Raw genomic sequence first — 21,482 nt, forward strand, 5'->3', positions numbered from 1 at the left:
ACTGCTGATGGGAATGTAAAATGCTTTGGAAAAGAGTCTGGAAGTTAGTCAAAGAGTTACAACAGTCAAAAACTGGAAACAATCCAGATGTCCATCAACTGATGAATGGATAAACAAAATGTGGGACAGCCAAACCATGAAATATTATTTGACAATAAAAAGGAATGAAGTACTGATACACGCTACCACATGGATGATGCTTGAAAACATTATGCTAAGAGAAAAAAGCCAGACACAAAAAAGACCACATGTTGTATGATTTCATTTATATGACATGTCAGAATAAACAAGTGTATAGAGACATAAAGCGAATTAGTGGTTGTACAGGACTGGGAGGGGGTGGGGGCATTGAGGAGTGACAGATAAGGGTATGGGGTTTCTTTGGGGGATTATAAAAATGTTCTAAAACTGATGGTTGCCCAACTTTGTGAATACCCTAAAAACGACTGAGATGTATACCTACAAAAATAAATAGAGCAAGGCTGCTTTTCTTTAGCGGTTGGGAGCAGTGTAACTGCAAGGTATCATGAAGATCTACAGCCTGCCCCAGGCAAGAGACCAGGGTGGGGAAGACTGAGCTGAGGCCTTAGCAATGAACGTGCTACAGTCACGTGGTGACTTGATGCACGTGGGGACTGAGAAGAGGAACTGGTCCAGTAAGAATCTTGTTCACTCTCCGCGTTCAATTAGTTATCATGTCCTGCTGGCTCCTAACAGATCTCCCTGTTGCCTCCCTCTCCCCCTGCAATTGACTGGATGTCGTGTTCCCCCAGTATTCATACAGTGAAATCCTAACTCGCAGTGTGATAGTACTTGGAGACGGGGCCTTTGGGAAGTGGGCCCTTTTGGCATGAGCCCTCATCAATGTGATAGTTCCCTTATAAGAGAGACCCTGGAGAACTCCCTTGCCCCTTCTATGAGGACACAGTGAGAAGACAGCTGTCTACGAGCCAGGAAGCAGACCCTCACCTGACACTGAATCTGCCAGCGCCTTGATCTTGGACTTCCAGTCTCCTGAAATGTGAGAAATAAATTTCCTCACTATGGGATTCTGTTATAATATAAGGGACAGACCTTAAGGGATACCCCCTCCCCATTCAATCCATCTTCTAAACCAGAGTTTCCTTCCTAAAACTCAAATCTAACTATATCACTTTCTCAAAATCTTTCAAGTAATCTGTACCCAGTTTATCTCACACAGCTCTCCCACAACCTCCCCTCCCCCACCGTGCACGAGTGCGTGTGTGTGTGTGTGTGTGTGTGCGTGCACACACACACACACACGCGTCTTTCATTACAGCCACAGGGAGCCACGTGACTTCTTTGATGTTGGCACATCCCTCCTCTGCTCACCCTGTTCCCTCAAGTAGGAATGTTCTTCTGCTTCCACATCTACAGCAAGGGTGGAAATTCTCTCCATTCTTCAAGGCCTGGTTATAATTACGCCACCTTCATGTAACTTTTTTTTTTTTTTTCATTTTACTCCCCGCTCTTGGAGCACACAATCTGGTAGAGGAGATAAAGGAGACAATTGAGTTCTGTATTACCAGGCGATAAGACTCTGGCTGTGAGCACCGTGTCTTAGGAGGACAGGGGAGGAGGGCAGAAACTGTTCCGTCAGCTGAAAGACTGAAAATTCCACACTCAAGTTGACTTCCCAGTCCAAGGGCTGCGAACTCGGTGAGGAGGCATTGACTTAATCCTAATGGATACCTTGCCACTAATCTGCTATTTTCTTAAGAGTAAGGCCGATGTTTTTTAAAATTATTATTATTATTATTGAAGTATAGTTGACTTACAATGGTGTGCCAATGTCTGCTGTACAGCAAAATGACTCAGTTATATACATATACACATTCCTTTTTTTAATATTCTTTTCCATTATGGTTTATCCCAGGAGATGGGATACAGTTCCCTGTGCTATACAGTAGGACCTTGTTGTTTATCCATTCTAAATGTAATAGTTTGCATCTACCAACCCCAGACTCCCACTCCATCCCTCTCCCTTCCCCCCTCCCCCTTGGCAACCACAAGCCTGATCTCGATGTCTGTGAGTCTGTTTCTGTTTTGTAGATAGGTTCATTTGTGCCATATTTTAGATTCCACATATAAGTGATATCATATGGTATCTGCCTTTCTCTTTCTGACTTACTTCACTTAGTATGATAATCTCTATAAGGGCTATGTTTTTAATTTCCGTACCTACAGCACCTAGTAGGGGTCCTAGCCTACTGGTGACAAGAAATCTTTACAGAAGGCTGAATGAATGAGAAGGGTTGTCTAACTCACCTTGGAGAGGGGGCAGAAAGTACTTCCTAGAAGAGGTAACACATGGGTTGGATCCTGGAATGTAGGTGGAGATGAGCCCCCAGAGGTTAGGGGAGGAATGGGGGTCCAAGTAGAGGAAACGTGACAAGGGCATGGAGGTATGAGAGACCCAGCCCCCTCGGGGAATTGGAAGGAGCCCAGCAGTCCTGAACCAGAGGTAAACTGGCTTCAGATTATCTGAAAGATTTTGAGAAAGTAAGTGACACAGTTAGGTCTGAGTTTTAGGAAGGAAACTATGGTGGTGGTTTAGAAGATGGATTGAATGGGAGGTGTCTTAGTCTGTTCGTGCTGTTATAACAGGATATCTTGGACTGGGGAGACTTATAAATGACAGACGTTTATTTCTCACAGTTCTGAACCAGAGATTTTGGAAGAGAAGGCAGAGAGAGAGAGCTGAAAAGGACCAGATCACAAGGGCTGTGAATGCTGTGTTGATGAATTTGAAATTGATGCAAAAAGCAGTGAGGAGCTGCTCAAGGATTCTGTGAGAGAAGTTTGGATGCCTGTGAGTGATGTTAAGGAGATGGAATCTAAATCCATCGATGCCAACCTATTTGGAGGACTCTCCTTTCTTAAAATTTCAATTCAATTTGGTTTTGAAAAATAAGCAAGGGACTTCCCTGGTGGTCCAGTGGCTAAGACTCCATGCTTCCAATGCAGGGGGCCCGGTTCAATCCCTGGTCAGGGAACTGGATCCCGCATGCCGCAACTAAAGATCCCGCATGCTGCAACTAAAGGTCCCACATGCTGCAACTAAGACCCGGTGCAGCCAAATAAATAAATAAATAAATATTTTTTTTAAAAAAGAGGAAAAGCGATACGGTCACATCATTCAAAATACAAAAGATGCCGAGGGTATATTGTGAAAAATGTCTCTGCCTAGTCCTCATCTCCAGACTGTGTGGTCTACAGCTCTGCTTCCATCTTTCTTCTCTGGGGGAAACCATGTGTACCAGAGTCCCCATTGCTGTTACAGGCATGTATACAACTTGTAGCCCACTGCTTTTGCAACTTGCTTTTTCCAGTTAACAATATATCTTGGAGGTCATTCCATATCAGTTCCTAAAGCACTTCTTCATTCTTTTTCATGGCTATCTAGTATTCCATTGTATGGTTATTCCATAATTTATTTACATTTTTCACAGGTACAAGTATATCTGTGGAACTAATTTTAGGGATCTCTCTTTAACACCAAAAAGTTTCATGGATCCCCATGAAGATACCTGTTGATGGAAAAAAATCCGTATTACCAAAGACTGCTATGAATTCAGGAATACTTTAAGGTGAATTTGTACTTTTAACATGTTATTTAAATTTAAAACTATGTGTAAATGAGATATCATTTATCCAATCCATAGACAATACTCAGTGTACATGTGGCTCCAAACACCCCCCTGCAGTAACTGAGTGTTTCCCCCTGGGTCCTTGCCCCTCATTGTAGGACTTAACATCTGAGTGGTTGTGGGGGAAAAAGCAGAGGTGGGAATACAGGATGGTGCCCAGGCTTTTGGTGTCCTTCACTGGAATGATGACACGAGGGGTGCGGCAGGTTTGGGAGAGAGGCACACAGTTTGGGCAGGTTGAGATTACTGTGTCTCTAGAACATGTATGTTATATTTTAAGCTCTACAGCATTGTACTAATATCCCACCCTAAACCTTGAAATATCCTAACCAAGCCTGAGGGATTTGCTAGGAGAGTGTTGAGGGCACTTGGAGGACACGTCAGACAGCCTGGACCACTGAATCCAAGTTTCTTGAGTCCATTCTCAGAAGCCAGAGAAGGTTCAACTGCTCCGTCACCAGGGTGATTAGATTCTCTGATATCCAAGCAATAGCTAAATATCTTTTGAGTGCTCCCTGGTGCCGGGCCCTGTGTCAGAGCCCTGTTACGGGGGTGCCTACAGAGAAACATGTAATTAAATATTATGTAACGCAAAATGGTTGTGGTGGTCCTAAAATATGTCCACATATTCGGTGATGCTCCTCCCTCCAAAAAGTAGAATCTAATTCCCCTCCCCTTGAATGTTTGCTAGCCTTAGGGACTCACTCCCAACAGATAGAATGTGATGGAAAGATAGTATGTGACTTCTGAGTCTGGGTCATAAAAGAGTCTGGGCTTTCTTGCTGTCTCGTGCATCACCCATTCTGGGGGAAGCCAGCTGCCCTATCCGGGGCCATCCAAGCAGCCTGCAGAGAGGCCCGTACAGGGAGGATCTGAGACCTCTGCCAATAGCTAGCACCAACACGCCTGCCATGGGCCATGACCCATCTAGGAAATGAATTCTCCAGCCTCAGTCAAGCCTGCAGGTGACTTCAGCCCTCCAGGCTTCTGGTCTTCCAGCTGAGGCCCCAAACACTGTGGGGCAGAGACAAGCCATGTCCTGAATTCCTGACCCACAGACACTGGGAGATAATAAATTATAATTGTTTCAAGCCACTGTGTTTTGAGGTAATTTGTTATAGCTCATATACAATGATGGCAGGTGGGCATACAGAACACTAAGGGAACACACAGAATGGGGAATTAGCTCAATAAGAGAGGTCAAGGAGGCTTTCTGAAGGAAAGGAAATTTGCACTGAGTCTTGGAGGGCACATAAGAATTGTCCAGAAAGATTGGAAGGGTATTCAGGCAAAGGGGGACAGGACAGGTAAAGGCCAGGGAGGCTTAAAAGAATGGAGCGTGGGAATGAGCTACATATATAACTTACCCGCTTCGAATAGGGTCCCAAATGGATGGGCTTGATACCTGGTTCTGCTCTAGAATAACTATATTTGTTACAAGTTTCCTATTGGCAAATATACTTAGCATACGATCGGGGGGTCTGACCTTTTTAATCTGTTGACCTTTCATACAAAGAATTTCTGAAGTTCAAGAGTCTCAGACTATACACAGTTTGACATAATTTTTTTTTTTTTACCATTGGAATACTTCATTTTCTCAAAAGAGGTTTCTGAACCTAGACAAGCATCAGAATCACGTGGGAACTTTTAAAAAATCAGATTTCTGGGCCTCAACCCAGAGCTGCTAAATCTTATCTGGGTAGGGCTCAGGATTTAATCCAAACTTCTCACTTTACAGATAAGAAAAAAAGACTCAGGGACAGAGTTGAGACTCGGAATCCTGGCTTTTCATTTGTTTGTGATCTTGCTGCTGTATTCCTCTGCTGTCACCAGAGTTTCTTCCTTTCTCAGCATCATGGCCAATCCCAGCTGTGTGTTAAATATTGTGTGAGCGTCAGAGGTTTAGCCCACAAGGTAGATCTTGATCTTCACATTCCGCCTCTCCACAATCCATAACAAAAAGAGAATTTGATATCCTATTAAATTTTTAGGTCTCTTACTTAAAATTTTTTTGTCCCTGGTAAGTGGTTAGGGCTCCTCGTTTCCACTGCAGGGGGCATGGGTTTGATCCCTGGTCGGGGAACTAAGATCCCACAAGCCTCGCAGCGCGGCCCGGAAAAAAAAAAATTGAGATGTAATTCCTATACCACAAAATTCACCATCTTGAAGTGTACAGTTTGGTGGTTTCTAGCATATTCATATAAATGGACATATAATACATAACCTTTTTGTGTCTGGATTCTTTCACTTAGCACAGTGTTTTTAGCGTTCATCTGTGTTGTGTGTGTGAGTACTTCATTTTTATGGCTGAATGATATTCCACTGTATAGATAAACCACACTTTGTTTATCCACTCATCTGCTGATGAACATTTGAATTGTTTCCACTTTTTGGCTATTATGAATAATGCTGCAATGAACGTTCATGTATACGTTTTGGTGTGGACACATGTTTATTTCTTTTTATTTTTTATTTGCTTGCGGGATCCTAGATTCCTGACCAGAGATTGAACCCGGGCCCTTGGCAGTGAAAGCGCATGCGGAGTCCTAACCACTGGACCGCCAGGGAATTCCCTGGACGTATGTTTATAATTCTCTTGGGTATACACCTGGGAGTGGAATTGCTAGGTGATACAATAACTCTGTTTAACTTTTTGAGGAACTGCTAAACTGTTTTTCATAATCATGTATATTTTTACATTGAGGAAATAACACTTTTTTAAAAATTGAAAGCCGCTTACCCACAAGGGGAAAAATAATCAGAAATTATATCACTCAGAAGTAACACAATTTAGAGACTAAGTATGGAGGTACACTCACCTTTACCTCTTCTGCTTCCTGAAACCCCACTGAAAAAAGAGTTTAAAAATTTATTTTAAGATATGAACCCTCATGGATAAAGAAGACAAAAAGGAGAAAATGATAACAAAGTGTTTTGAAATTGAAAAGCAGCTGGACCACAGCAAGTGACTCACAGCAGACCAAAGAAAGCTAAGACCTAAGCTAGCAATGGGAGAGCTCAGTAGAAAGCTGACATGGGTTGCACAACAGTGTGAATGGACTTTTCACTACTGAACTGTATGCTGGTTAAGGTGGTTAAGATGATAAATTTTTTGTTAAGTGTATTTTGCCTAATTAAAATTAAGTTGATAAAGAAACAGATTCTTAGCTCCCCTTCTTCACCCTGAACAAGATGACGGTCCCTCCTCCAGTCGAGGGTGAAGATGTGATGCTGACTCTCTGAAGAGCTTGAGCAAGAGGAACTCGGGGCCAGAGGATGTAACACAGCAGAGGGCGGGGGCTTAACAGGGCCAGCGAAACCTCCAGCGGCCCCTCTCCCTTCATTCACATTTCTTAGTGCTAGAAGCTAAGATTATGACCTCTGTTCCCACTCCCACACCCCCACTGATGATTGGTGGAGTCCTTTCTGGATTAACCCATGGCTCAAGAGAAAGACCTTCGGATACTGACATATAAATGGAGAGCTGAAGGTCACACCAGCCTTTGACCATAAGAGACAGAAACCAAAGCAACAAAGAGAAACAAATAATGACCTTGGGAGAAGCAGGAGCAGAAGAAAATCTTAGAGAAAAAATTATTATTGTTAATTAGATAAGATAAGATTGATATTTCAGGATAGATAAGATTGATATTTCATCCTTGAAATAAATAAAAAATACCATGTAAAAGGAACATTCAGAGAACAACAAAAAAAAAATCTCTTAAAAATTAAAACTATGATACTGAAAATGAAAAATTCAGTAGAAGCGTTGGAAAGTAAAGGTGAAAAAAAGCTCCTGGATAGTAGAACAAATGGCAAAGACACAAAATAATGAGAAAATTCAATATGGCACAAATGAACCTATCTACGAAACAGAAACAGACTCACAGACATAGAGATCAGACTTGTGGTTGCCGAGGGGTGGCGGGGTGGGGGGAGGAAGGGATGGACTGGGAGTTTGGAGTTGGTAGATGCAAATGCCATAACATCTAGAATAGGTAAACAACAAGGTCCTACTGTATAGCACAAGGAACTATATCCAATCTCCTGGGATAGATCATAATGGAAAAGAATATTTTAAAAAAGACGTATATATATGTATAATTGAGTCACTTTGCTGTACAGCAGAGATTGGCACACCATTGTAAATCAACTATACATCAGTAAAAAAAAAAAAAAAAAAAAAGAAAAAGAAAATTCAAGGATCCGTTTAGGAGATCGATCCAACATCAAAAAACTAGACAGGAAGAAATTATCAGAATAAAATAAAATAAACCTCTAGAAAAATTGCCAGAATTGAAGAAACTAAATTTCTAGGTGGGGAGGCCCCATGTGTCATTGAATACATTGAATTAAAATAAACCCATATGAAGACAGATAATCTTGAAATTTCAGAATGCAGAAGCCAAAGCAAAGATTCTGCAAGTTTATAGAAAGAAAGAACAGGAAATCAGAGTGACTTCAGACTTTTCAACAACATCATTGAAAACTAGAAGACAATAAAGCAATGCCTTCAAAATTCTGAGGAAATATGCTTACAAAAAATCATTATGCTGTACGCCTAAAACTAACACAATGTTATATGTCAATTACAGCACAATTTTTAAAAAAGCAAGCCTTCCATGGAAAAGCATGATATTAGTCTTAATACAGTTTATTGAAAAACTATTATCAAAAGAGACTGATAAAGAAATTTAAGAAAAAGTCTGAGGAAAGATGATTGAAAACCTAGAATTCTGTACCTCGCCAAACTATCAGTCCAGTTAGGGTAAAAGCCATTTTCAGGTATATGAAGTGGCAAAAAAATTATCACCCTGACACACTTTCCCAGGAAGCTGTTGGAGGAGAGGCTCCAATAAGATGAAGGAATAATCCAAGAAAGAGGAAACAGGGCTCAGGAACAGGAGCGGGGGAGAGAGGTGAAAAGTGTCCCAGGATGACAGCTGTGTCACAGCCTACAGCAAACCACCTAGAGCCACCTAACGGGATGAAGGGCTACAAGACAGATGTCTTCAAGATTAGGCTGGGGGACTTCCCTGGTGGCGCAGTGGTTAAGAATCCGCCTGCCAGTGCAGGGGACACGGGTTCGAGCCCTGGCCTGGGGAGACCCCACATCTCTCAGAGCAAATAAGCCCGTGTGCCACAACTACTGAAGGCTGCAGGCCGAGAGCCGGTGCTCCGCAACAAGAAGCCACCGCAATGAGAAGCCCACGCACCACAACGAGGAGTAGCCCCCGCTCGCCGCAACTAGAGAAAGCCCTTGTGCAGCAACGAAGACCCAACGCAGCAAAAAGTAAAAATTAAAAAAAAAAAAGATTAGGCTGATCAATCACCTTTGAGATAGGTACCTGGAAAACTAGACAAACAAAAACTTGTTAATTTGACAATTAACTCCAGGGGAAGAAAACTCCGAGAAAGAAAATACAATCATAGTCTATCACATGGCTCAGCTGTAAATAATATTTTTATAATAATAATAATGTTATAAACACTGTATTCTGCTCTGACCAAAAATTAGGACATAATTTTTTTCAGGGAGGATGAGGGAAGGGGAAGAGTTGTGTATGTGTGTGGATTCAGGTGTCAGAGTTAAGCTCTCATTTTCTGTTTTAAGAAATCATATCTAAAACTGAACAAAATGGAGAAATAGCTGCACAAGCATGCTGTTTAGAAACAGGGAGGTACATACCAGAAGGAATGGCTGAAAGACTTGAAAATGATTGAATCTGAGAAGCAGGTGGAGAGTGTAATGAGGTGAGGTTGCCTTTATTTATTTATTTTTGGCCGCACCGTACGGCTTGTGGGATCTTAGTTCCCCGACCAGGGATCGAACCCAGGCCCTCAGCAGTGAAAGAGCAGAGTCCTAACCACTGGACTGCCAGGGAGTTCCCTGGGGTTGTTTTTCTTCAGGATTAGTCTTTGACTTTGTATTTGAGTATTTGACTTTTAAAATGATGTATGTGTCTAACTTGATAAAAATAAAAACAAATTAATTAAATCAAAGGCCAGGGGAAGGAGCAATAAAATGAAAGAGAGATTTAGGTGGAGCCATGGAACATTCTGTCCCTTTGCATTTTAAAGTAGGGGCAGGGCACATCAAACTGTATAATATGTGCAATGCATAATAAAAGATAGGATTTTTATGGGACCAATTATAGAGCAAAGATGAGGAGAGACAGATGATGAGAGAGAGCAAGTGATAGAGAAATAAAGAAAGGAAGGAAGGGGAGGGTGAGAGAGAAACAAATGCTAAGACACAGAAAGACAGAGACACAGAAAGATATACCCAGATGCACATACACAAGCGAGAAACATGAAGAGATACAACAGGAAGAAATCCACAAGTACGCTACTGGAGTGTATACCCCACATGTGTGCACACAACCAAGTAAGGACAGAAACCCAAGTCTTCATAGGTAACATCTCAAGCTTTTGTTAAATGGCACAGAATTGGATTATTACCACTAAATATCACTTCCACCACCACCATGAAACTGAAACTCCGCCGCTTTCAAGACTCAGCTGAAGACTCTTCTTCTTGGGAGCCTTCCCGGCCACACCAGTCTGGGGCCACTGTTCTGTCTCCTCAACTTCTAGAGAAAGAAGGTCTTGCCTTACCACTCACTTGGGGGAAAAACATCATAGATGGCCTGGTGACATTCTAACATAGCTATATTAAGCTGTTGCTGTTTAGCTTTCCAGTGTTCACATGTTGCTCTCCAACTTGGTTATAAGCATATGGCGGACAGAGGAGCCAAACCTTACTCACCGAGGAATCTGCCACAGGCCCAGCTCCCAGGGAGGCTTTGAATTTGAATACCTTCTCTGCCATTCACTTGCCGTGTGACTCGGGGCAAGTCACTTGACTTCACTGTGCGTCAGGGTCCTAAATCTGTAAAGTAGAGCTAGTATGGGGTTGAATTATACAATATTGCCAATATTCTACCATATTTGACCAACAAAAATGGCAATTTTGTATGGTTCAACCTAATAAAACTGCAGCCTCTTAGGTGGTATGTGGATTAAATGCAGTGCCTGTTGAATCGTAAGCAAGCACCACCCTGCTGCACGAAATGTGGACCTGGCAGTAAGGCACTCAGACCTCGTGGAACAAAGGCAACGCCCTTGCAATGCAGAGCAACCAAGCAGAAAGAGCAAGAGCCTGGCCCTGGATATCCTGCAGCCTTCAGATCTGCTATGGACTGCTTACGTCTAGATGCGTATATGAGCAAGGAATAACTTCCCATTTAGGTTAAACCACTGTTGTTTGGGTCTGTTTTGAAGCAGTTAAATTGATATCCTAATGAATAAAGGGTGTGTGTGAGAGAGAAAGGATGCCGGTATCTCTGCCTCCGGAGACTGGATGTGATGCCGTTGAGCCGGCAGCCTAAGACACGGCAGGTGGCTTGGGGGGAGGATAACGAGTGCAGGAAACTGACCTGTTCTCTTGGAGCCCAGGAGAGAGGTTGGAAATACTAGTTTGGGAATCACATGTGTGTATATGATTATTGTCATCTTGGAAAGGGTGTGATCATTCTGGGAAGACACGTAGATACAGAAAAAAGAGACTCTATTAGCCAAGTATATCATGAAACGGTGAGGACGCTAATGACCATGATTATTAGGACCATTGCTGAAGCCCTTTGCCACGAACCAGGCAGGCTCTGAGCTAAATGCTTCAGGTGTGTCAGTTTAATTCTCAGGATAACCCCTTTGGTGGATATCATTAATCCAATTTTACTGATGAGAAAACAGGCTTAGTGGATGGAAGAGCTGGGATTTGAACCGAGGTCTGTTTGACTTCAAAGTCCACATTTCTAATCCTTACTCCATAAATCTAAACATAGTTTTGGTTTTCTTTTTGAACTTGTGGATGTAGGCATATAGAGTTGTCAAAACTCATCAAACTGTAGGCTTGAAATGGGTACATTTTGTTATATGTAAATTATACCTCGATAAAACTGATCTAAAAAAATAGAAATGTGATTTCAGAGCTTTCATTGTGCATACATCAGGGGTCAATAACCAGTTGTTAACAGGACAGAATATAAACATAAAGTGTTAGCAAGTGATAAAGGTTAGAACTCAAGGAAGATTTTGTGTAATTCCCCACCCCCACCCAATCTGAGTTAGAAATAAGAAGTCTTACTGGCACACTCAAAAACATACAAAAACTGGGGAATGAAATAAAGTTGTTAGGTTTTACCACAGTAATCTCAAGGTACCACATTCTAAAGGTTAAGATCCTCTAACTCAGGGCTTCTTAACCACAAGACGCAAGGTTTTTGTTTGTTTTTTGTTTTTTTATTTAATTTATTTTTGGCTGTGTTGGGTCTTCGTTTCTGTGCGAGGGCTTTCTCTAGTTGCGGCGAGCTGGGGCCACTCTTCATCGCGGTGCACGGGCCTCTCACTATCGCGGCCTCTCTTCTTGCGGAGCACAGGCTCCAGACGCGCAGACTCAGTAGTTGTGGCTCACGGACCCAGTTGCTCCACGGCATGTGGGATCTTCCCAGACCAGGGCTCAAACCCGTGTCCCCTGCATTGGCAGGCAGATTCTCAACCACTGCACCACCAGGGAAGCCCTCGCTAGCTTCTCTTGTTGGGGAGCACGGGCTCTAGGTGCGCAGGCTTCAGTAGTTGTGGCTCGCGGGCTCTAGAGCGCAGGCTCAGTAGTTGTGGCGCATGGGCTTAGTTGCTCTGCAGCATGTGGGATCTTCCCGGACCAGGGCTCAAACCCGTGTCCCCTGCACTGGCAGGCAGATTCTTAACCACTGCACCACCAGGGGAGTCTCAAGACACGAGGTTTCTTGACCTCAGTGCTATTGACATTTCAGACCAGAAGCTTCTTTCAGACCAGGTGCTGGTAGGGGGACTGTCCTGTGCATTGTAGGATATTTAGGCAGCCCCTCTGGCCTCTACCTGCTAGATGCCAGGAGCAACTCCATTTTCAGTTGAGACAACCAATAATATTGCCAGACGTCCCCTGGGGGGGGACAAAAGCGCCCAGTTGAGAGCCATGCAATTAGCACATCACCTGGGTGGTAGAGTCTCCTCTTGGGCTGCAGTACCACCAGAGTCAGGGACTCTTGTCCACTGGGCCCACCCAGGGTGCCACAGTCACTTTCTGGCCACCTGAGCTCATCCGACTCACCCTTCTGGGAGGGACAGCTGTTGCTTGCCTCCTTGGCTGGACGCCTCTACAGCTGCACCCCATCCATCCTCTCCCTGAATTGATCTGGTGGTTTGATGCTGTTTCTTCATCTGCACCAGCAATGGCTGGCCTCGCTGCTGTCCTCTTGTACCCGCCCCCACTGCATACACTGTAAAGCCCCTTTACAAGTGGACTCCCCTTCCAAGGTGTAAAGAGCAGTGGTCTGTTGGTGGACAGGGGCGATGCCCCTTCTCCCAGAGAGGCACCCCCACACTTCACAACGGCAATGGAAGGGCAATCCTCCGTCCATCATGGGAAGGGTGGGCTGGGGGCAGTCCTCATTCAAAGCAATGATTGAGGGCAGCAAGGTTGGGTAGGCAGCCACCTATTCTCTTCTTGGGAAGGATGTGGATAACCCCCATCCCAGCAGGGAATTCTAGAAGCCGACTCTCCCTGTTCAGGTCTGTTCTGTGGTCAGGCGCTCTTCCCTCCCCGGGTGTATGGCTTTGCCTCTATAAGAAGTTCCTATTAGGAGCTGTCTTCTTTCTCTTGCCTTAGGACCTGCTAGGTGGGAAAGGAAGAAAGAAAAAAAAGGAGAGGAGGGGAACTTTTCCCCATAGAGCTTTCCACTCACCCACCCCAACCTCAAAATCGAGGGGGGAGGTGTCCTCCATTTTTTAGATTTCCTTATCTCTAAGTAGACCAACTCGACAGTTTTATGACCCAAATGCAAGGATGCATTTTATGTTACTAAACGAGCAAAGTGACTTCGGATCTGAATGGGCGGTGAAATAAGTAATATATATATTTAAAATTTTCCCTCTGGTTGCTAATTTTTCCAGAAAGTCTCCCCTCATGACTCTGAAATTTCTGGAATGTGTACATCCGCCGTTCCACCCATCCCTGGGCTTTAAGGCAGGAATGTCAAACACAATCAGCATAAGGTCACCAGATGGTCAGTGGAAATTTTTTGAAATGGTGGTGACACCAATCTCTGGTGCCTCCAGCCTGCGGTTTCTGGCTCCCAGCCATTTTTGGTGGCAAAAGATTGCCCTGGGGTGGTGGCAGAGGCCAGTGGGTGGCCTGGATGAGTCCCCAGCCAACAATGCTCCTCACTTCATCCTGGGGGCAGTTTGGACTTGGCAGAGGAGCAAGCAAGAATGGAAGCTGGACCCTCAGAACACGCTGCCCCTCTGAAGGCGCATCTATTAGGGGCACCTGAGTCTGAATAGCAAGCGACTCTCTTTGTGCCTATAAACCTTAGAGGCACCCTGAGGAAACAACCAAGCACAATGCAGGGAGTGTGAGTTATGGGAACAAAGGAAGCAAAGATAATGTGTCAAATTAGACGAGACAAAGAAACATAACCACCGGTTGCAATGCCTGGCTCTGGATAGAATCTCGGTCTGAAAATCACATGTTGAATATGCTCCAGTGTGATAGCATTTGGGAGGGAGATTTTTGAGAGGTGATTAGGTTTACATGCGGTCATGGGGGTGGGGCCCTAATCCTTAAGAGGATTAGTGTCCTCTGAAGAGAAAGAAAGACTAGAGCCACTCTCTCTCCACCGTGTGAAGACACAATAAGAAGGTGGCTGGCTGGCTGCAAACCAGGAAGAGACCTCTCACCAGGAACGGAACTGGCCGGCACCTTTATCTTGGACTTCCCAGCCTCCAAAACTGTGAGAAATGAATGTCTGTTGTTTAAGCCACCCACTCTACGGTATTTTGTTATGGCAGCCCATGCTGATTAAGACACCGGGACACTTTGGGGCACAATTAGGGAAATGTATATACAGCCTGGATATTAGATAAAATGAAAATCTATTGGGACTTCCCTGGTGGCGCAGTGGTTAAGAATCTGCCTGCCAGTGCAGGGGACACGGGTTTGAGCCCAGGCCCGGGAAGATCCCACAAGCCACGGAGCAACTAAGCCTGCACGCCCCAACTACTGAGCCCACATGCCACAACTACTGAGCCCGTGCACCACAACTACTGAAGCTCACACGCCTAGAGCCCGTGCTCCTCAACAAAGCCACCTCAATGAGAAGCCCTCGCACTGCAACGAAGAGTAGCCCCCGCTCACTGCAGCTAGAGAAAGCCTGCGCACAGCAACAAAGACCCAACGCAGCCAAAAATAAATAAATAAATTTATTTAAAAAACAAAAAAGGAAAATTTATTGACATGGGGAAGTGGAGACCATTAACGAAGAATAGCGGCTTTCAAAACAGCATGTGCAAGATAATCTCATTTTGTTAAAAAACATATATATGCATAGGAAAAGTCCTGTAATGTTATACAGTAAACTGTGAAATGGTAACCTCTGGGTGGTGGAAATATGGTGTTTATTTTTTTCTTTTCAATATTTGATGACTTTCTACAATGCATATATATTGCTTTGGAAAAATAAAAGGTTATTTTTAATTAGAGAGGGAGTGTGGTCTGGGAGGGGCTTCGTAGATTGTTTGATCCCAACCCTCATTTTTTTTCGAAGGAGGAAAATTTTTGACTCATCACACTGACTTTTAAAAAAACAACAACCCTTTTTATTGTGGAAAATTTCAAACAGATCCAAGCGTAGACAAAACATTCTACCAGCCTCAACAATGATCAACTCATGGCCATTCTTGTTTCACCCCCCCTCCCCTCCCAACCCAATGCACTTTCTCCCTTTCCTTTTTATTCTGAAGCGAATCCCAGACCTCACATAATTTCTCCCATTAATATTTCAGTACTATCTCTTTCAGGACTCAAAAATACACCACCACAATATATTATCATGCCTAAAAAATTAATAATAATTCCTTAATATCATCAAATATCCAGCCAGTAGCCATAATCCCAATTGTCTCATAAATGTAAGAAGTCAGTTTAAGTTCATTTCGTTGAATCAGGATCTAAATAAGGTCCATAAATCACAGTGGATGATATGTCTTTTGCAGTCTCTCTTTTTTTTTTTAAATTAATTAATTAATTAATTTATTTATTTATGGCTGTGTTGGGTCTTCGTTTCTGTGCGAGGGCTTTCTCCAGTTGTGGCAAGCGGGGGCCACTCTTCATCGCCGTGCGCGGGCCTCTCACTATCGCGGCCTCTCTTGTTTCGGAGCACAGGCTCCAGACGCGCAGGCTCAGCAATTGTGGCTCACGGGCCTAGTCGGTCCGCGGCATGTGGGATCCTCCCAGACCAGGGCTCGAACCCGTGTCCCCTGCATTAGCAGGCAGATTCTCAACCACTGTGCCACCAGGGAAGCCCTGGAGTCTCTTTTAATCTATGGGTTGTTGCTCTCTTCATTTTCCCTGGTGATGTATTTGTGGAGGAATCCAGGTGGTTTGCCCCGAGGTGTTTCCCACAGTCCCAATTTTGCTGGTGTTCAATGTGTTCTCCTCGCCTCTGTATTTCCTGTAATTGGTAGTGGCATCTAGAGGCTTGATCATATTCCTAGGTTCGATTTTTAGGGGGCAAGAACACTTCATAGGTGGTGGTGCATTCTTCCATCAGGAGGCATAGAATGTCTGGTTGTCTCTTATAATGTGATATGTGATGTTAGCTGCTGTTGAAACTCAATACCTGGAGCCATTCCTTCAGGGTGATGCTCCAATTCTAAAATTCTATCTTTGTTCATTAGCTGGAAGAGTTCTATAAAGAAAAACTTCCCTTCATCAGTGATCTGATAAAAGCAGTTAGATGCTTGATTTTTCCCTTTACTTACGAGTTTTCAAAATAATGAAGTGATTCTCTGGCATCCTCCAAAGGCGAGCAATTTTTCAGCCATTATGAACTCATGAATTTAACTCAGTCCACTGCAGTTCTTACCCTTCCTGATGCTCCAATTATCCCATCCTTTGGCCATTGGGAGCCTCTTCAGATTTGCTCCTGAGTCTTTTTGATGTGATCGTAGTAATCTTTGATAGAAATCTCTCATCAGAGCTGAAACATGATCTCAATGGGTAAAATGGGCCATGAAAGATAAGGCAGGTGTTATTTCTGAGGTCTTTTTTTTTCTCTCCCCTTTGGTTCGAAAAGCATTCCCTCCCCAGTAAAGGTCTCCCCAACCCAGCTCCTGTCTCCCTCTTGACTTGAATGTTCCAGGGCCCTCTCACCTCTGGCTGTGCTGCCCTAGAGTTCCCTGCTTTGCTGGGGTTTCAAAAAGTAGAAAGTCAGCGTTGGAAGTGCCTTGGTGACCCCAGGAAAGGATGTGGAGTCCCAGGTGAGTTTTACCAGGTGTCAGGCAGGCGGGGCTGTGTCCAGGCTGACTTCCCAGGGGATGCTCATCCTTCCAGATGCTATGCGAGGTTTATAATTCCAGCACACCCTGTTCTTTCAACTTCTAACTCTTCTCAGGCCTTTGATCTTGTACACCTAGCAGAAGAGCTGTGTACCTCTGACTCATGGCAGCCTCAGCTGCCTGCCTTTGCCTGAGCCCCTCCTACCCTGACTCTGTCCACTCCTGCCTCTCACTCCAGCCTTGCTGAGGTTCTGGTCTCTTTCTCATCTCCCCCATCTTGGTCTCTATCCCTACCCATCTCTCTTCAGCCTCAAAGGAGGCACTGTGCTATCTTACTCAATCTCCTCAACAACCCTCTAATCATTCCCATTTTATAGATAAGGAAAGTGAGAAACTTAGCTGTTAGTGCAGATCTGGGACTTGAACCCACACACGCCAGCTCCACAGTCCCTGACACCTCGGGCCTGCCTCTGCTTCTTGTCACTGACACTGCTTATTTTTCTATTTTAGAAAATAATATCTATTTTCTGATTTCAGAATGAAGACATACACATAAAAATTCAAGCAATATAAATTTTACTATTTTTTAAAAGTAAACTTAAGTCCCCTCTCTTCTCAGACCTCAAAATCATCACCATCAACTATTTGGTGTATTTCCTTCCAGACCTACATAAACGTTTATGAATAAATAATTTTTCTAAAAATGGGCTTTCTCTGTATGTACTTTTCTGCATATTGCTTTATTCACTTATTAATTTATTGGGAACTGATTCTTGTGTTTAAAACATCTATATTTCCTGCATTCTATTTAACAGTTTTAGTTTTCCATTGTTACCGTAATTATTTAGTCAGTGCCATACTGATGAACTTTGGGGTTGTTTCCAATTTTTCATTATTTCAAACAATGCTGCAATTAGCACCCTTGTGCATTTAGCTTTGCACACCTATGTAACTATTTCCGTAGGATAAATTCCTGGAAATGGAATTTCTGAGTCAAAACCATGCACATTTAAGATTTTCATAAATATTTTTAAACCGACCTCCAGAGAGACTGTATTAATTTACATTTACACAATGAATGCCTGTCTTCTGCACATACTTGCCAGACTGATGTTACGAATTTTTTTCAGTTTTGTCTGATGGGTGAAAAGTGTTTTATTATGGTTTTATTTTGCATTACTTATTGTTAAGGTTGAACACGTACGTTTGTTGGTAATTTCTCTTTCTTTGGTGAATTGTCTGTTCATGTCCTTTGTTCGCATTTGCTGGGGTTGTTTTTTCTTTTTCTTATCAACTCACAAATCTTTCTTATATATTGCTTCAATCTTTTTAATATGTGTTAGAAATAGTTTCCTAGTTTAATGTTTCTAGTTTGACTTTGCCATATAGAAGTTTTAGCTGTGAATGAGATCAAACTTAAATGCCTTTTGGTTTATTTGTTACTGTTTTTTTTTTTCTAATTTTTATTGGAGTATAGTTGGTTTACATGTTACTGGTTTTCATATCATTTTAGAAGGGCCTCCTCCCTCCCAAGGTTATAAGAATGTTCACCCATTTCTCCCTTTTAATATTTTGTTTTTACATTTAAATCTTTCGGTGTAATGAATGAAATAGAAATCCAGCTTCCCACACTCTCCCTTGACTAGCTAATTGTTCAAGAAACAATTATCAAATAATCTTTTCCCCACTATTCAAGTGCCACCTTTATCATGTACATGCTAAATTCCCATGTGCATTTGCTGCTATTTCTGGACTCTGTTCTGATAGATTGTGCCATTCCTGTGGCAATCCCAGCTCACTGTGCTTTCAATATTTGATAGGCCAGGTTCCCCCCGCCACTTACTCATCTGTTTCAGAATGTTCTGGTTTTTCTCATTATCATTCTGGATAAACTTTTGAATTGTTTTGTCAAGTTTCCCAAATTATCCTTTTGAGATTTAGAGACTTCATTGAATTTACTGATTTAGGGAAGACTTACATCTTTTACATTATGGTCTTATCTAAGAACTAGTTATTACTCTGCTTATTCAAGTCTTCCTTGGTTGAGTTACTCAAAGTACTTTAGTTTTATTTTTTTTATTTTTTTTTATTTTTTTTATTTTTTTTTAACATTTTTTTAAAAAAAAATTTTTTTTTATAGCTACTTTATTTATTTATTTATTTATTTTTGGCTGTGTTGAGTCTTTGGTTCGTGCGAGGGCTTTCTCTAGTTGCGGCAGGTGGGGGCCACTCTTCATCGCGGTGCGGGGACTGCTCTTCATCGCGGTGCGCGGGCCTTTCACTATTGCGGCCCCTCCCGTTGCGGGGCACAGGCTCCAAATGCACAGGCTCAGTAGTTGTGGCTCACGGGCCCAGCTGCTCCGTGGCATGTGGGATCTTCCCAGACCAGGGCTCGAACCCGTGTCCCCTGCATTAGCAGGCAGATTCTCAACCACTGCGCCACCAGGGAAGCCCACTTTAGTTTTATTGATTAATCGAAGCCCTATACTTTTCTTGTTTAAGTACTCTTAGATATTTTATGATTCTTGTTGCTCTTACAAATGAGATATTTCCTTCCATTAATTTCCTAACTAATTATTAAAAAGCTATTGGAAATCCTGCCATTTTCGACAACATGGATGGACCTTGAAGGCATGATGCTAAGTGAAATAAGTCAGACAGAGAAAGGCAAATACTGTATGATCTCATTTATATGTAGAATCTGAAAGAAAAAAAGAAAGAAAACCAAACTCATAGATACAGAGAGATTGGTTGCCAGAGGTGGGGGGTGGGAGGTGGGGAAAAATGGGTGAAGGTGGTCAAAAGGTACAAACTTCCAGTTATAAGTAAGTCCTGGGGAGGGCATGTACAGCATGGTAACTATAATTAACAATAGTATATTCTATGTTTGAAAGTTGCTAAGAGAGTACATCTTAAAAGTTCTCATCACAAGAAAAAAAAATTGTAATTATTTGTGGTGATGGACGTCAACTAAACTTATCACGGTGATCATTTCACTAGATATATATATATATATAATGAAATTTAAAAAAAACATAAATAATTTAAAAGCTATTCCTTGTTCTTAACTCTCATCTCTGTCCACACCCTCTCTATGGAGGCCTTGAGTACCATCTTTACGTTGATGACTCCTAACATCCACAGTCTTGTTGGCTCTCCCAAACCATCATCGTTTTATCTCTAACTTGGTATTTCCTACATTTCAAAAATTCTCACACCACTGTCATAATTTTTCATATTCTGTATTCCACCTGTGCTATTATTTATTTGCTTACTGTTTTTCTTTAAACCAATTCATTAAAAATAAATTTAGCCTTATCTTGTGCAATAATTGCCGTGAAATAACAAGTAGTATTCTGATGTGCTGATTATAATTTCTCTAATATGCATGAATATAAATACAAAACTATTAAAGCTTTTAAAAAATGTTCTTCATACCACTAAAAGACATCTCTGGTATCATCCATTGCATTTTTGAATCTCTGGTCTAGCTGGTAACAAACCTGAATATTCACCATTGCTTCAGAGTCAACATTCTTCCCTCAAAGTCCCTCTCAGCCCCACTTTCCATGCTTTGTCAGGCTGATCATTTCCTTAGTCACCTGAGCGCCAAACTTGGGCTTCGTGGATGCCCCCTTCGGCTCCTTCATCCCCATCGGAGGGTGTTTTCTTTCAGCTGCATCTTGCAAACTGTCCCTTTGCCCTCCATTCTCCCAGACACTCCTTTTATCCTCCTCCCTGGATTCCTTCTTGAGGACCAGCCTCTTGCTTTGAGGCCCCTCCTTCTGCACCAGCTTCATCACGGTTGACTCACTGCCCTCCGCATTATTTAAACACAGTTGCTGTGCCCATCCCACCACAGCAGATAATCATGACACGAGCTTGGGACCTTCCCCCTGCTCATCCAAACCTTACCTGTACTTTTAGGCTCACTGTGCCGGAGGAGTCCAGCTCTCTCCCTCTCCTACTCCTGGAGCACTGCCTGGTGTTGGCTCAGGTATCTCACCTCCCTGAATAGACTACAAGCTGCTTGAGGACAGGCTTCAGTCGGAACGTTCCTTCTGCATCGGCGCACGGTCACGCACACATCAGATGCTCAATTAGGGTTTGCTGAGTCACTGCATGGTGGCGTTCCCAAAGACTTTCCTCCAACTCCACCTCTCCCTCTCACGTGCCATAGTAACCCGCCCTGCACAACCTCCGGCTCCCACCAACCAGGGGCAAGAGTGAAAACGGGACAGGTATAAGAAAGGCGGAGCGCACTGAAACATAAGAAGCCAGTTCTAGGATCGTTAGTCTTTTAATATATTATTCTGAAAAGAAAGGAATTAAAAAAAAGTTCCTGACATCTCGTCTGGGTTTTTTGTTTTTTTGCTTTTTAATTTAAATAAATACCCTGCCCGCCCCCCACCCGCGAAAATTTCCCTCCTTCCC

General features: G+C 43.0%; 1 long non-coding RNA gene across 1 annotated transcript; it reads left to right on the top strand.

Moving 5' to 3' along the window:
- The first annotated feature begins 1,289 nt into the window (after positions 1-1,289).
- On the top strand, positions 1,290-21,396 carry LOC309645534. The gene is made up of 2 exons (XR_014254941.1): positions 1,290-2,833; positions 20,976-21,396. It is a non-coding gene; the product is annotated as an uncharacterized lncRNA (long non-coding RNA).
- The last annotated feature ends 86 nt before the right edge of the window (positions 21,397-21,482 follow it).

This window comes from Balaenoptera physalus (assembly GCF_965194825.1).
Source record: "Balaenoptera physalus genome assembly, chromosome: 16".
In the NCBI taxonomy this organism is placed as follows: domain Eukaryota; kingdom Metazoa; phylum Chordata; class Mammalia; order Artiodactyla; family Balaenopteridae; genus Balaenoptera; species Balaenoptera physalus.